The following is a 17,004-nucleotide window of genomic DNA, read 5'->3' on the forward strand; positions in this document are numbered from 1 at the left end:
AGTAAGGATATATTGTTCTGATTGTCTTCAACAGAAGCGGCCCAATCAAAATCTATTTTTCAGGCACATATCACGAGAGAGGGGACCCACTCATCACTTCCTGTGTGACGTCAAATCATCATTTGATTTATTCATTAAAACTAGATTAAATTCTTCCCTCTCCCAGAAGGGATCTATTGTTTTGATTGTCTTGAACAAAAGCGGCCCAATCAAACTCCATTATCCGCGCGTATATCACGAGGGAGGGGGCCCACTCATCTCTACTTGTGCGACATCAAAGCAAATCATCATTTGGAAAAGTTGTTTTCGTTCAATGGCGGCCACATGTCTGAATTTACGACTCCGGATCTGCCGTTTTCAGAAAGAAAACAAACGTTTTTCGAGCGGTAAATCGAAATAATAACAGTTCTAGGTAGTACTCGAAAGATGAAACGGTGGAAATTGGGAGAGTTCACAACAAAGAAACTCCGCTTTAAAAAACAGATCGAATAATCAACGCGAAGGATTAGAGCTAGAGGAGGCCAGACCAGTTCAGCGGGGTCATGACGTTTTGCATAGTTATTTCTGGTATGATTCCTAGTAACACAGCGATAAGTATCACGCAATATATCTGAATAAAACCATTCGGACAATTATTTCAATTGCCAAGGGAGGATAGTTTTTAAATATCTGCGAAACATACTATGGGGAATAATTGGGGCTACATTAAACATTCCGTGTAATGCCATTAGGGGGGCATCTTGTTCAGAAAGATTTGAAAACAACTCTGTCGATCAACAAATCACTTGATTTTGACGTTCACGTTCTAATGGCGGATTTATCTTCTGCAGGTCTCACTAGTGATCAGAGAATGGTAGTTTCCAGCATATAGTAGTAGTTAACTAAGTTAACCAAAAACACTGAACAACTCCTGTATCAGTTAACTATAATCCCAACAGTCACGGATTGTCAAAAATCTTATTACAGTCGAGTAAGAAGCAACACGAAGTAATTGGAGTCCCAGCTACAGCAGCGAGGACTATAGAGTTTTACTAGACGAGGTACTAATCCATCGCATGGTTACTCCCTCGAACTCCTTCACCAGAACTCTATACAATGGATAGAAAGCAAGAAGTATACGCTAAGATCAGTTACTTGTCTAAGGAAACAATGCTAAAACTAGCCTCGAACGTGCGCCGGATGAAAAGTCCAACGCCCTACACTAATTCCCTTCCGCATTAAGATTTATCAAACTGGCCGAATCAGCCGAACCCAGACACAGCGTAATGTGTTAAGAATTCAAGGCTTTTGACAATTTGTACTTCCCTCTTTTGCCGCCTACTCAGAGAGTATCCTGATCAGCGAGGTGAGACAATTATAAACTTGAGTTTTCAAAGTGAAAGACCTGCCTCAGAGCCGGAAGTAACGTACCTTTTTACTTGCACTCGCTGTGACAGGGCACAGTACAGCTTTCTCCGTCTGCAGAAACAAGTTTTTACGATGTTAGTTCACACAATTGCTGCTCACTAGTTCGCTTTTTGATTAATTTGGTGGGAACACATCTGTGTTCCGCAAATGAATGGGCGCCTCACGAGGTCTCTATGGGGTGGATTCTCGGAATCCGAGTCATGTTACGTCATTTGCTTGGTCACGGTAGCCTGTTCCAGGCTCCTAGAGAGACGCGCGAAGGAGAGAACGAGGGGACGAAAACGAGGGGGGCTCTTTTTCTCTTCCCCAGCCCCCCTCGTTTTCGTCCCCTCGCCCTCTCCTTCGCGCGTCTCGCTAGGAGCCTGGAACAGGCTAGGTTACGGTTGTTACCGATAGTCGATGGTGTCGTGATCGGGCTTACACTATACTGTCTCGGGTGAGATTTTTCGTTGCCACGAGCTAGATTTTATGCGATTTACTTATTTCGTCGGAATGAAGCGATACACTCGGTGTCATTAAAAAATCCAAAGCCTCGTGTTTCTTAACGAGTCTCTAAGCAACTCTAAAATATGGCTCGTAGTTCCGACTGGCTTCTCGAAATCGGCCATCTGTGATCCTTTATGTGGCGACCGCCGCTTCAGAAATTCCTTTTTACAGGTGTCAAATTGGCCTCTTTTTATAAGAGAGGACGCACATCCTTCCAGACGGATAATGCGTCTGTTACGTTATACGTCTGGTTATGCGTCTTGAACGACGTACAACGGAAGATGGTTCGTCCAGATGCATAATGAGTATTGTGCCCGTCTTTATACTAGATACGCATAACTAGACGAACAACGGAATATAGTTCATCCAGACGCACTTAAGATAAGTGGTGACGGAAGCAACCTATATTTTGGAGATTCATTTGATTTTCACTTGGAACAGACCACGACATGACCTTAAGCGCAATGAAATTTAAAAGGAGATGTGTTATACTGTTATATAGATGTGTTGTGCAAATGCTTGTCCCGATGTTGCTAAAAACTGAACACGTCTAACCTATTGGTACTGATTTTTTTTAAATCCAGTATTTCTTTTTTAAATATATTAAATTTTTTTTATTCCAAAATAAAATTGTAAGACTTCTTTGTTCTCCTTCGTGATTCAGTCGTCGAACAGTATTGCGTACTTAGTCAGGGAATTTTTCAAGCAACAAGCACCAGCCTCTCTTTACAGACAACTTTTAAAATCATTTGACGGTGACGGAATTGACTGCGAACACAATTTTTCAGAATTTGTGGTTATAAGCAACTGAGTTGCAATGACGAATTGAGACTATCTTTTAACTAAAGAGGAATTAATATTTGATAAGAACTGTCGCCACCGGATTACTATGATTTCATTTTGGAAACGAGCTTAAATGTGAAGTGTACGAGTATTTGGTGTAATTTGAAAACCCCCAAAACGTTCTTTTATCAAGAGAAACCTGAAAATGGTGGTCCAGTTTTGTTTTAAGCTAGTTACCACTTCAGTGTACTAAAACTATCAATAATTGTCTTAGTCATAGATATACTGAGTTAGAATGGATTGCAACTTGAAAAAATGTTACGCCATTTTTTTTTTTTTCAAGTTTCTACATTTTCGCTTCCAAAATGTGCTTGAACAGATCGCGATTTGGTCTTTGTCCAAACCTTCAGTTGAGTTCTTTCTCTCGGTGTTATATGGAATTAGTTTATGGTAACTACGTGATGATTATTGAAGCGCCATTTTTACCGAAAAAAAATTCAAAATCTCCCCGACACTTTCCCTTTAAGCGAGGTGTACTTCGAATACCTTCCTGTACACAATACAGAAAAGCTGAGTTATCACTTTAACAAAACTCACATAATCGAGTAAAGCAGTAGTCAATATATTTTACGTCATAACGTTTTTAAAAGTATTGAGAACCACTACGACCAAACTTGCTTCACACTGGATTAAAATGGATCGTGAACGGTCAATTAAACTGTAACAGAATTAAAAATTGTGCGAAGACTACTGCAAGCATTGAGCAAACATTTTGTCCAAAGCGTAACTATAATATTTCGGCTGGCTAACACCAGCCTTCATCAAGTTATTAAAATTTATAAGAAATCGCAAATTTACATGGTATGTATTCTGCAAATGGCAATAACTGGAATTACCCTGGAGTTTATACATGATGTGAGTTATTTGACGTGGCAACATGAAATAACAAGGGAACAAAGAAACACTATGAATAACACTACTACCTAAAAATTACGAAGATAACAAGTATCCTGCTAAAGTCTTGCTTACCGTAGAGTTTTTCGATACAATAGTCAATATTCTTTGGAATATTCACCGTTTTGTAAGAATTAAAACCCAATGTAGCCGTGGGATGTATGGCAAATTTATTAATTTAGAAATAAGACAAAGAAACGTCGCTATAAGGCCGAGAACATGATACAGTGCATTATAATAATGGCTTACCTTATGATACTGTAAAGCAGAAATTCTCCTGACAGCGAAACTCGCCTCGTGAAAGCCGACGATGTGTGCTTTTAAATAGCTCTAGAAACTAAAAGGGAATAAAAAGAAATAGGATTTTCAGTCTCTATTTATAAATTTTGGCAGCTAATACGGCTTGCTTCGCTTGTAGTTTCATGTTAATTGTGGCCGCACCTTGAAAGTTCGCCCATATACACAAAGTTGGCAAGCCGTATACAAGTCAAACTGCCAAAAAAGAGAAAAGCTGCGCCAATTAGCATCACTGACCTTTCAGTAAGACCGACGTAAATTAAAATGAATTCCCCTTGACTGAAAACAAGAATAAATATATAAATAACCGCCAGCCAGTAGACAGCCAAAATTTCTGAAACGTTTAATAATTAAGGTATTTTTGGCGCAGATAAAAACAGCCAACTGATTTCGATACTATGAGAATGGGAATAATATAAAAACCTGGACATTTGTCTCTAGTAAATTATCCTCAGGAAGTTATAGAATAAAACAAAGCATCAAGTTTTACTTTTTCGTAGGATTTTCATTCAAAGAAGGAATGTGTCTCTACAGGTCTCAGGTTTATGACAGTCATGTCGTGAAAACAGCCTTTACTTCTCCTGCTTTCGTACATTACTGACTCAAATTTGATTTTTTGGAAGAATCTGGATCTTCTCGCGAAATTTTACCCACAAATATCTCTACTTCACACAGAAAACCCACTAACTCAATCAAAATACGAATTCTACCTCGTTTAGGTTTGGCTCTGAACTAAAACGAAAATACTTCCTAGGCAAGAGTTGAAAGAGATTTTTGGTCAATAATATTAATGCCAGTAACGTGAACGATTGACGGAAGTCCAAAGTCGGGAGTCGGAAAGGGAGAATTATACTGTTCCTCTTTCGCTTTTTAATTAAAGGAAGACAAGATTAGTGGTAATATGGCCGAGTTCCAAATGATCATCATCCAAGTATTTTGACTACGGTTGATAAAACATGCCATGCTGAGAGCACAATTAATCAGGTCCTATTACAAGCAAATGAAGAAAAATAAGATTGATAATATCTTCTCTTGGCCGTAAAGAACCTCGCCTACTGATCAAGAAAATCTGGCCTTTTTACAAGGCTTCCAAAGAACTTGACGTGGAAACCATAGACCATGTTACAGTAAATGACGCCATCTTGGATGGTTAATAATGGCACTAAATCTTCAGAGCGCAGCGAGTAGTAGTAGTAGTAGCAGTAGTAGTAGTAGTAGTAGTAGTAGTAGTAGTAGTAGTAGTAGTAGTAGTAGTAGTAGTAGTAGTAGTAGTAGTAGTAGTAGTAGTAGTAGTAGTAGTAGCTCCACATACGCAATGGGCGATGATTGTGAGCCCGCGATATGATGGCACTTATTTGGTCTCTTGTCATAAATGGAGCCCCTCGCGAATCGGTCGTCAATTTTCAAGACATATATATTTTTTCGTTTTGCAAATTAGATACATCTCTGTGAAACTCAGAATTGAAAGACATATCCTGAAGAATAATCAGTCGCCGAAATAGAGGACATGGAGGTCTTATTAAAACGATGAAAATCGAATTCACGTTCGGATTTGAAAGAATCTAAATTCAGCTCAAAATATGAAACCAAACCTTGGACTTCAAACGGATTTTTACAGGAACTGGGAAAACGTTTTGGGCATTCTTTGAATGCAGTGATAAAATAAAGCCCAAAACGGTGAAATAACCTCCAAACGCATACGAATACACTGGAGGTGAGTCAGTTTTATTCATTCTATTGAATGAAAGTTAAAATAAAGGTCGCAATCGACAACAGTTTTTTCCCCACACAAAGTCTTATAATGCGTTTAAATTCTCAACGGCCACTTGTAACCCAAGACATGCGCACGAGTTGGTCTTCAAAGACGGAAGAGTTTTGGTCTGATGGAAGGCGAGTAATTTTTCTCTGTTCACGTCTTGTCTGTAAACTTCAAGTTAGTATGATGAAACCGTGTCGAGTTATCCGATAAAATAAAGCATACATATTGAAATTATGACGTGACATACATGCACGCTTACTGCAAACAATTCAAGAATTGCAAGCTCTAGATATAATGGAATATCTTCTTACAACAAAACTTCAATTTTGTATATATTTTAACGGATACCTCAACACAGTGTCAAACTACAAAATTTCAAAACCGCGATTTCAGGCCCCATCTTTGTTTGAAAACGGATACCTTTTGATGCGTTTTCGCCTATCATCCACGCTAAAATGCCCGAAAACGCCGATGAAAACGGAGACTTTTGAACACGGTTTCAAAAGTGGAGATGTTTGAGAACGCATCGTTTTGAAAACACTCCGTTTTTAGCGTGGACAGGTGAAAACGGAGACTTTTGATAACGGTGACGTAAAAAGCGTCACATGCCATCGGTTCCAGTCCAAATCGGAGCGTCTATCCAAGATGGAGGACGGTTAACACATGCGCAATCCCAGGTCCCAGTCGTTTTCATCGTTTTCGAGCATTTTAGTGTGGACAGGTGAAAACGATACGAAACCGCTAGTTTGGATGAAAATATTTTGCTTCGTTTTTGACGCGATAAAAACGGATACTTTTGAAAATGCATTAGTGTGGATGGGGCCTAGACTTTTAAAGGATAAATCACTGATCCGGCACTCTTCACGTGCTCGCACTGGACGAAACACGTCACGTGGTACAAGATCAGACGACCGTTATTAGTTGATAACAGACGTCTGATTCAATATCCGTCGCCCGATTTTTTCTACAAGAAAATTCGTCACATTTTCAGTTCTAAGCTGTTCTAATCGAGTCATAGTATCGTAAAATTGAGTAGAATAGTCAGCTTGAATTTGTTTTCAGCCAATATAATTATGCCTCAAATGACTGTCACTGGCTGCTTTGTATTTATCAATAGTAAAGCGCCGGCGTTTCGGAAATTATCAGTTGGAGGGTTATAAAATAAATTAACCCCTTTCCGGCTTACTGATATATCGGATAATAAAGCCCTCAACCTCGGCTGAAAGATTGTCCCTAAAATTTCACAGTTCAACTGTTCATTTTTCAAACAATCATTCATCCTCGGACATTATCTTCCGACATACCAGCCGCCTGAAGGGTTTAATTTACTAATCACCACAAAACAGATCAATACACTGTGCAAGGAATGTATGGGAATTGGTAGCCTCCCCCCCCCCCCCCCCCCAATTTTTTGCCTGTCCAAGATGGTGTCGTTCACAGTGAAATTGTCTGTTGGAAATCAAATATGGCGCTTAGATGTGGTCTCTCAGGCGACCCGAGATGGAGGAGAACGACCTCAAAGCGTAAACGTAACTCGAGCCTGAAGATAGAAATTGTAGCCTAATGACAAACTGCTGTACCCTGAAATTACGTTTTTTAAAAAAAAAAAAAACCCAAAAACCAACGGCCCCTGCCCCTTCCCTCAAATTCTGAAACTCTACGCCCACGGGACTGTCATGCCACGGTCAGGGTTAGCCATTTTAAGCTGCTTCTATTCAGTCTAGCCGTGGTTAAACCCAACCAGATTTGAAACGCACTATCGCAATTCTCTGGAATATCAAGCCCGCCCCAAAATCCCTTTCTGAAAAGACGCTGTTAAACTGAACTGGCCTTTCAGAGCCCCCTTTCCATTACAGTCTATTCTGTAGCCACTAATAGACCTCATCACTTTTTTGCAAATATAAATTAGTCAATCCCAACTCGGTAAGTTCGCGAGATGAGCATCTACCTTGTGAACGTCTTATTAAAACTTAAGACAGAGACGTCATAATTTCCAAGACACAGACGATTTCAATCATGCGAGCTGTTTCAAGCACTTTCATTTTCCAACGAGGTAGTCGTTTTCGGGAAAGAAGCGCTTACGTGTGTGACATTGCATAATATATTGCATAACAAAATATTAACTAGAAAATTAATTGAAGGAATTATGTCACGAAATATCTCACATGTAACGCCGATAAGATTAAGTTAGTGAACAAAACAGATTACACAATTGCAAACTGACAAAGTCCGAAGTTAATGTACTGCATGACAATGATGTAACTGCACGCATCTATTAATAAGGAACAGAAACGTGTGTAATTGTGTAATAATTAAATTTAGTAGCATTACAATAGTGTAGGCTTGGGATTTTACTGTGCTCGTGATTGTAGGAAAAATACTTGTTGCGCAATTCGCAAATAGAACGGAGTAAATCTTAGTACAATTGTAATATAAGGCCAGATTGAGTAAGAACGGATTGTGAACGGAACTGTGAATCGCTAATAAAGGCTGGTTTCCATATGATCGCGGATCGCAGATCGCAGATCGCAGATCGCAATAAGGTCTGCGATCGTCTGCGATCATATGGAAACACTTCTGCGATCGTCTGCGATCCTGCGATCGTGATCGCAGACGATCGCAGAAGTATGTTTCCATATAATCGCAGACGATCGCAGACCTTATTGCGATCTGCGATCTGCGATCTGCGATCATATGGAAACCAGCCTTTATGTTCTATCTTCTGCGATCGTCTGCGATCGTCTGCGATCGTAATCGCAGGATCGCAGACGATCGCAGAAGTATGTTTCCATACGATCGCAGACGATCGCAGACGATCGCAGACCTTATTGCGATCTGCGATCATATGGAAACCAGCCTTAAAGAAAAGTGAATTGTAGACTGGATCGGAGATTGTCAGATTGTTGGAATGTTAGAATAAATCTTCAGAAAAGGAAAGATACAGTCCTTTTCAGTTTGTGAACCGGCGAGTGCGGAGCCCGTAAAAGATTCCGCGACAGTCGTATTGAACCCATTCGTGTAACTGTGTTGAAAATATTCCACCATTACAGTCAATCCAATCATTAGATTATTACGAGGAAATACTCCTCCCCTCCCCTCCCTAATTACTGTTTGGAACTTGAGACTTTATGTTCACGCGACACGATCGGTTGAAATTTTTACTGAGTGGAGATATTTTCAGTCGCCTTTTACCTTTATGTTGAAATATAAAGTTTCAAGGAAATGTTGTTTGAGTCACGCGTGGTGTTTTTTTGCCATTCCGAGCCGTAGAAACCTTTCTCTGGCGAGTTTGCTGTTCAACAGTGTTCCCGGCCGAAGGCCGGTACTAAAGAGTGGGAGACACTGTTGAACAGAAACTCGCCAGAGAAAGGTCTCTACAGCTTGGAATGGCAAAAAAACACCACGCGTGACTCAATCAACATTTCGTTGAAACTTTATTTCAACATAAAGGTAAAAGGCGACTGAAGATATCTCCACTCAGTAAAAATTTCAACCGATCGTGTCGCGTGAGCATAAAGTCTCAAGTTCCAAACAGTAATTACACCACACAAACGGAGGGTGGTCTGCCTGTGGTCGTCCCACGCTTTTCGCGTAATTTCGGGCATCCTTGCTTTCATTGCGGTCAAAATTCTCGGCTCATAATCGACCCGTACATTAGCCAAAGAGTTGACCCATGCAAATGAATGCTCCCTTAATTTGGGGAGTAAGGGTTCTCTTCCGTTCACCGTATCAGACTGCTCAAACATGGGACTTCAAATAAGGCTGGATAAGAGCACCGGAATATAGACACGCGGTGACAAAGAAGAATAACCCTCTCCCCTCTTGCTGGGTAATCTTCTCTCGTTTTGTTCTTCCGGATAGTTGTTTGCTGGCACGCAATTCTTCCTTTACTCACAACAATCCTGTATCCTGTATCGCCAGAGAAAGACAGTCACTGAATGGGCGATTGCCTGATAAAAAATAGCCGGCGAAGTTCACACATCTTTCAATTAACCGGCAGACACACTGGTAGTTTCTTTAGAACGAAACCTGTCTTTATCCAGCTTTTCTTAAGCTACAAGCTCAACTGGTATATGCATTCTTTCCTCCGGATTTACTTATCAGTTGATGCCGGAACAGGAACACTGTTAGAACAAATTAAGTTCTTGAATACATCTTGGCAGATATAAGATAAGAGGTCAGACGGGTCAGAACTCAACCTCATACTTGATTTCATCTTACTATGGTATGCTTAAGGACCACGCAATCACAACAAACCAAAAAACTGTTTGAGAGTGCAGTAGTTTGAGGGTAACCCATTGTAAATCTTACCAGCTATATAGCATCCATACGGAAACAGGTTTCTAGACTGAGGCAACAAGCTCGAGAACACGAAATTCATGGTTCGAGTAAGCGGGCTACACATGTTGCGGTGGTGAACGTTAAAAAAGACTCGGTACGCGAAGCACGTAACGGGAGTCTGTTACTCACCGTAGGAAATGGCTACTGCGGATTGGCGCTCGACTGTTCCGTTGCTTGTGTGTTTCAATAACAGAGAGAAAATTTGTTGCCTTGTAACATTCAAGGAACTAATCAGACTTCTGCGTGAAGTAATTACCGTAACTGGAATCTGAAGCATGAATGCTGATCATTTCGCGTGTCGTAATGGTCACATTAAAAAGAATGTTTTCGTTTGTCCTGCCGTCGCCACGTATAGTAATGCGATCATGTAAAAGTCAGTGACCAGTTAGCCTCCCACGCAGGGGAGGAGGTAATACGAGTCCCCTAAAAACGACTGCGTGGGAGGCTAGTGACCAGTAAGCTCAAGTAATAATCGTTTTACTGTCATTGTCGTTTTTCGTGCGCTCGGCCAAACCAAAGGCTGTTTCACATAACCTAGAAATTTCTTATTCTTCAAACCATTGTGATATATAGGGTTAGAATTGATGAGTTTGGGCAGTAGTATGTGATGATCAGTTCAACCACAATGCTCTACGTCCTCACGCGGCATCCAGGTCCCTGCATCTAGACAAATGCGGGAATTCGACCCCAGATTAATTAAATTTGTTTTTTCAGAACTGTTGGGACAGACAAGCATCCGGCTAAGCCGGTAGTGAGCTGAGCAGCTTGATGTTTGTTGTCCCAGACGAAAATATGCTAATTTATGGAACACATAAACAGGTTTAAACGAATCTCAGTTACTTTTGACTCTCGGATTGCAGGAAAGAAGGTCACTAATTCTTTGTAATCAAAGTCTATCGGGTCATTTAAGTATTATATTTGTAAACAAACATAATGATGAAATAATGTGTGTGTTACTGGTCTTGGCCAACTAACTGTAAGGGTGGGGGGGGGGGGGGAGCTTCTGTGGAAGACGAAAAACTTGGTAAGATAAGAATGATTTAGGTCGCCTTGTCCTGCAGTAATTGTTGTAGATCGCCCATACTATATACATCAATACATACATACACTTTATTTGGTAACGCAGGTTAACAATCTGGCAGCCAAAGGCTGATGTGGACCTGCCTAAAGTAAACTGACGAATTTACAAAAAGAAAACGGTAGCATTACCCTTGTCGCCCCAGAAAGTATCGGCATAACGAAACAGAGGACGTACTAAGCTATTGTACAAAGTAATCCGCGTTCAAAAAGGGCAACAATTGTCTCATTCATTTCAACAAACCAAGTCCTTGGTTGATCTTAGTGGAGATTGCGTCCAGTGCCGGCCGGGTTGCGTTGTTATGTATGGGGACACCAAGGCGATACGTCGGTGCTTTCGAGGGTAGTGGAAGAGTTATCAATGACTACATTGACGTCATTTAAGCTGATCTGACCTTGAGGGGAATTCCTCCATCAACTGGGTAATATTCGAGTAGATTGAGTACTATTTGAGCGTTCAGGGTATTGTAGAGATTAATGGTGGACTTTCATCAGTAAAAGAGATCCAAGCACCATTTCACCAGATGTTAAAGAAACAGTGGCCTAGCTTTGAGTGACTTAACTTTATAAACTGATGAGTTAAGAAATGGTCACTTTCTCATTTCAAGGCAGGAAAGCGTCTAGCAATTATCATGGACGGTATAACACATCCTTGTCAGTTCTGTCAGAGAACGTTTGGTCGAAAACATAATCATGATGAAAACTTCCACAAAAGCAGGGTTGTCATAAAATAAATGTATAACTGTTTGGGCCGCACATTTCAATAAACAGAGCGCTCATTGCTTGCTCGCTTACTGAGGTGTTCTGGCCGTGTTGTCATTTTTGTCTTATTGTTGAAAAGCACTCATTTAAATACAAGAGAAGAAAAAAGTGTTGACGTCTTCACCATTTGATGACTTGCTCCTCTAACGCAAAAGGAGAGCAGCCGCCTAAAGTTTTCTGAACGCATTTAGTGCGGACTAGTTAAAGACTCTAGCATACGTCAGGGTCCGGTTCTAATTTAGTGACACCCAAGGCTTTTCTACATTGATTCTATGCCATTCCGTAAATGTAACAGTAATAATGCTATATTTTCTTCTTTGTTGTAATAGTTTTCCTTAACGAATTCAATAAAAATTTTCTGATTGTTTGAAAAACAGTGTAGTCTCCTCTTGGGCTCATTTATTAGATGGTTTTTTTTCCTACATGGGAAAACCGAAAACTACCAGTTTAACCCTGTAAATCCAGTCCAAACTTGCTACAACCGGTTTTGCTTTCTGACGTTAATGACTTTTGATTGGTTTACAGCTCCTCCTTTGTTTGCTCCCTATATAAGTTTAATACTACCCGGCTGGTTGGGTGGAACTCACCGTGCTCCCTTACATTAGTGCACACAAACTCAAACTGCCCTTGGCGCGAACAATAACAGCTAACCACTGAAGCGTAAGTTGCTCAGTATAAAGAACTGCTCTCCCCGAGTTTGCTGATCACGTATGTAACAACATTTTGCTGCTGCTACTGTTTTTTCAACTGCTGTGGGTTTATTGTACATTTGTCCGGCCTCTGTGGATTCGACTGTCTTTCGTCACCTGGGAGACAAAATACTCTCGGCGGAATCTATGTCATTTGCCAATTATTGTAAAAGGTCAACACAGTAAGACAGCACCTCAGTTCTGCATAACTTAGATATTTTAAAGCGAAAACAGGATTAAATTAAACTGCAGTGGAGTAAGATAAAACAGAAGTTGAAAATAACTGGTCTGCAGATTTTAGAAAGATAGGCGTTATGTTTTCTACAAAAATATAAAGATCCATTTGCCTTAATTTAATGGCACAAATTGCATGCATGGAGTATTATGACTGATTCTATGCTCTTTGGTAAGTAGTGATGTATGAATACTAATCGAGACCCTTCTTGACCACAATAATATTGATGACTCAGAGCTTGAGACACGCAGAAATGACAAAAATTGTAGCCGCGGACAATCAATACAACTTCACATATTTTTCTAGCGTTTTCGTCTACAACAATTCGCCATCGGACACAAAATTATAGCCATTCCTAAGAGATGCTCTCTGCTAGAAGTTTAAACCTGATCGGGCTTAAATAAAGTGCCCGATCTTGTCGCCATTATGCAGCAACCTTTGAGTCTAGAAATAACCTAATGGTTAATATATAATGTTTGATTCAGCTCCACTTCAATTTGCTGGCAAAAGAGTGCTCTGTGCAGAATGATAAAAGCCCGTACCTCTCTTAAATTTATACTTAACTTAAATTATGCGTTCAGAGTGTTTGGCGCTTTTTCAAGCATCGACGGCGTAGCGCTAACACGGGCTGTCGTGCCAAGCGCCTTGCCGTACGATGGGCCTTTGAATGACGCGAAGGAGTCGTTATGCGCATTCTACGGTCTTGCTGAAGTTGCAGTTGGGTCTCATACTACGACGATAGAACAGCTATAGACAGTATCAAGCGTTTCTTGTGGTATTGAGGATCACTGATTTATAGCAGCGAATGGACACGAATTCAGACGTGAGACGCCAAACTAAAGCAGCTGGTTTCCAGTCGATATCACAAGTACTGAAAGCTTTCCATGATTACTGGTTAATTGTGGCACTACTATTAGTGAATTGTTTTCAATTACTCACTTACCAATCGTTCTTTGGAAGTCGTGGGAAACTAAAAGCAACGTGGCCGAAACCAGCGTGAGGTAAATAGTTGTCACGTGATAAAAATGGCGGGAAAACAAAAGTTGAGTCCTAATGTCGGGTTTACTGTTTATCTTAGACGTCGTAACTCACCACTTCAAAACAACGTTTGTGATGTCTAAGGAGCAATAACGTCCAATGTACAATTTAAGGAACTGGATCCTGGTGTTAAAGAAGGAAGGGGGTGGAGGATCTACCCCCAGGCTCACTTGTCTATTTTAAGTAGAAAAATTGATAAACTAGCTTGGCTATACTAAGGTGCGAGAGGGTTAAACTTAGTAACATGATCGATATGGTCACCACCACTGAACATATGTTTGGCTTTATCAACAGAGTTGATATGGTAATTTTAATTTGGCCACCGTAAAGAGATTCGAGTGCTGACGTTTCGAGCGTTAGCCTTCCGTCACCACTCGAATCTCTTTACTCTGACCAAATTAAATTACCTTGTCAACTCAGTTGATTAAACCAAACATTCGTTTCAACTCCTCACCGACGCTGCACCACCGTATCTTAAGAAACTAACTCCCCCAGTCACCTCTGAACATATTCACAATTAAAGGAGAATAAATTTCACCATCATCATCCGGTTGGCATTCAATAAAAATAAACCATGACTATGGATACAAAAGGAAAACTGATGAACTGACATAATCATGGGTTTATGGAAAATCAGTCGAAGTCTTCACTTCCTAAAAATGCGTCATACTTCAGAACTAAATCTTGCCTTAAAAGTGAGTCAGACGTAGCACGATAATTATAATGGCTACCAAGTAAACACGGAAGTAAATTCTTAGCTGTTCTATTTCAGTATCACCATAAAATACTTCGCGTCTATTGAGAACCGGTGCTTTACTTACAGACAAGTACCTGTGCATACAACAGGTGAACAGGAGAAAAACGAATCATACTGGCTGAACCAACCCAGGACTGGCAGAAACAACATTTCCTTCGTATGTACTTGATTGTTATACACGGTAGTAGAACTTTCAATTCATAACCTTAAGATCTTGCTTTCCGGTCCGCACCGAATCCAGTTAGCATCCACACAATGAACTAGGATACTTAATTTTAGGCTAGATAAATCGATCTTACCTACCTTGAATAAAGACATTTAATGGAAAAAGACTTCTTTACTTGTACAGGGTAGGCCAATGGACCATTGCAAATGGAGGTTCGATCGCGGAAGTCGAAATTAGCCCTAAACACCTCTGTATATCGACTGACAGTAATTCCTCCTATACGTCAACTTTCAAGAATTTTTATTTATAACGTGTAAAGGGGAAGTGACACTGGACCTGGGTCAGATCATCTATTTAGCATTTTCTTGTCATGATTCTGAAATGCCATGAGGTATTCGCATCCTGTAATTATTATACATCAAAAGAACGCCATTACACAGACCTCAAGGTCATCTGGCCACGGATAATTTATTGACTAATCTATCAAATTCTGCCATGACTCACCCCTACCGAAAATAGAAAAAAAAAATTCAAAGGCAAATGCTTATGGTATCTTCAGGTCTCTTGTGACATTGACAGCCGTGAAATAACAGGTACCGCTGAATCAAAAAAGAGCTACAGTTACTATCCACAATACCCATCGGTCTCTATTTGCCTTCATTGACCTCTTACTCCATTGTTTGGAAAAAGGAAAATTGAAATAAAACAAAATTTGCACATCTTAACATATAGAGCCGGAAAATGAAAATGAAAATGAAATAATAATCAGTCTTTCCACGGCATATGATTCAGTTGGCCTACCCAGCGCAAGTAAAGAAGTCTTTTTCCATTAAAATATGCGCCCAGCATCGCAAGCGGAAGTCGAATTTTGGCGGGAATTTAACACCACATCATAATCTTCGTCTATTCAATAAAAAATTTGCATAAAATGTGGTGAATCAGTCGTGCATAGAAAGTCAACAATGCCAGTCTCTCCGGTCTCGCAGAATTAAGTATCGATTTTTGTCGACTTTACCTTTCTCCATTCCTATTAAATGGCAACTTTTATATTATAGGTTTTCGCGAGCCGATTAACTCCTTCCGAGTAGGCTCCTTAGTTACGCAGACGCTCTCTATCTCAAAATCTGAAAAATGTCCAATTTCAGTTTCGAAGCTATTTTAAGCCAGAAACCGTCAAACTAGCGCAATGCTCAAACTTTTTCATTCTATTGAAACGCAGTTCTTTTGTACAGCTGTGACATTTACTTGGAACTACGATAATTTCTTTCAAAGATTTTTTGATCAAAGAATAACGCGCTCACTCCAAAGCAAGTGAGGAGGGAGGTACTTAGGCTATTACCCCTTTACAATAGAATTTTTAAATATCTCTTGAGGCTTTTTGGTTCCATAACTATCCAATAGAACATCAAACACTAAATGAGTCGTAACCTAGAGAATTACAATTATAGAAAATCTACTGATATATAACACATATCTTACCTTGCAAGCTAATACATACTTCAGAACATTACTCCACAAGTTACTACTGATTATAGGCAGATTTTTCTGATAGCAGAGACATTCGTGAAACTTCAGTTGGCTCAAAATTGCGTCATTTGTGACCTGGGGCCCGTTTCTCGAAAGTCCCGTAACTTACCGGGCCCGGTAAGTATATTTTTAAATGTTTTTTTCGCCGATTACACTGTGATTACAGACATGGTACTTGGCCAATGTGTTTATAGAATTATAAGATTTCGAAATTTAGTTTTCAAAGCTAACAAAAATTGACTTCTGTTAAGTAACATTTTTCACCAAAGACACTTATCGGGCCCGGTAAGTTACCGGGACTTTCGAGAAACGGGCCCCTGTGCCGGATGACTGACCCGCTAACGTCATTTGGAGTCATAGAGAGCTACAGAGGGCTTGTATTAAATATAATTCAGTTTCATTTGTAAAAGGGTTTGTAAGAACACGAAAGCCACAAACGCTTAATAATCGGCCTCATTTGTTCCGATTGTACGCTTTCCTGATATTTTTTTTATACCTATCCTCCCTGCACGATCGAGCTAACCAAGTAGTTTTAATAAATAAGTGAATGATGAGTGAATAGTTTTAGTACAGTAATGTTTGCTGTTTTGGAGACCTCCCGTTACTCTATTTGACGTCATCAGGAAGTTGATGATGACGTAATGACGTACGATAAGTATGTTGAGCTCCGCATTCTAGAACACTTCTTGCACCGTATCAGTTGCAATCTGGCGCGGCATTTGAGAC

The 17,004-nt window shown here is 40.1% G+C and overlaps 1 long non-coding RNA gene across 1 annotated transcript; it reads right to left on the reverse strand.

Annotated features, from left to right (window-relative positions):
* Positions 1-797: 797 nt before the first annotated feature.
* Positions 798-8,016, reverse strand: LOC146460601 (uncharacterized). The gene is made up of 3 exons (XR_014857586.1): positions 7,444-8,016; positions 3,880-4,311; positions 798-1,458 (listed from the first exon to the last, which is right to left on the reverse strand). It is a non-coding gene; the product is annotated as an uncharacterized LOC146460601 (long non-coding RNA).
* Between the last annotated feature and the right edge of the window lie 8,988 nt (positions 8,017-17,004).

The sequence above is a fragment of the Pavona decussata genome, unplaced genomic scaffold (assembly GCF_977016875.1).
Source record: "Pavona decussata unplaced genomic scaffold, jaPavDecu1.1 SCAFFOLD_210, whole genome shotgun sequence".
Classification (NCBI taxonomy): domain Eukaryota; kingdom Metazoa; phylum Cnidaria; class Anthozoa; order Scleractinia; family Agariciidae; genus Pavona; species Pavona decussata.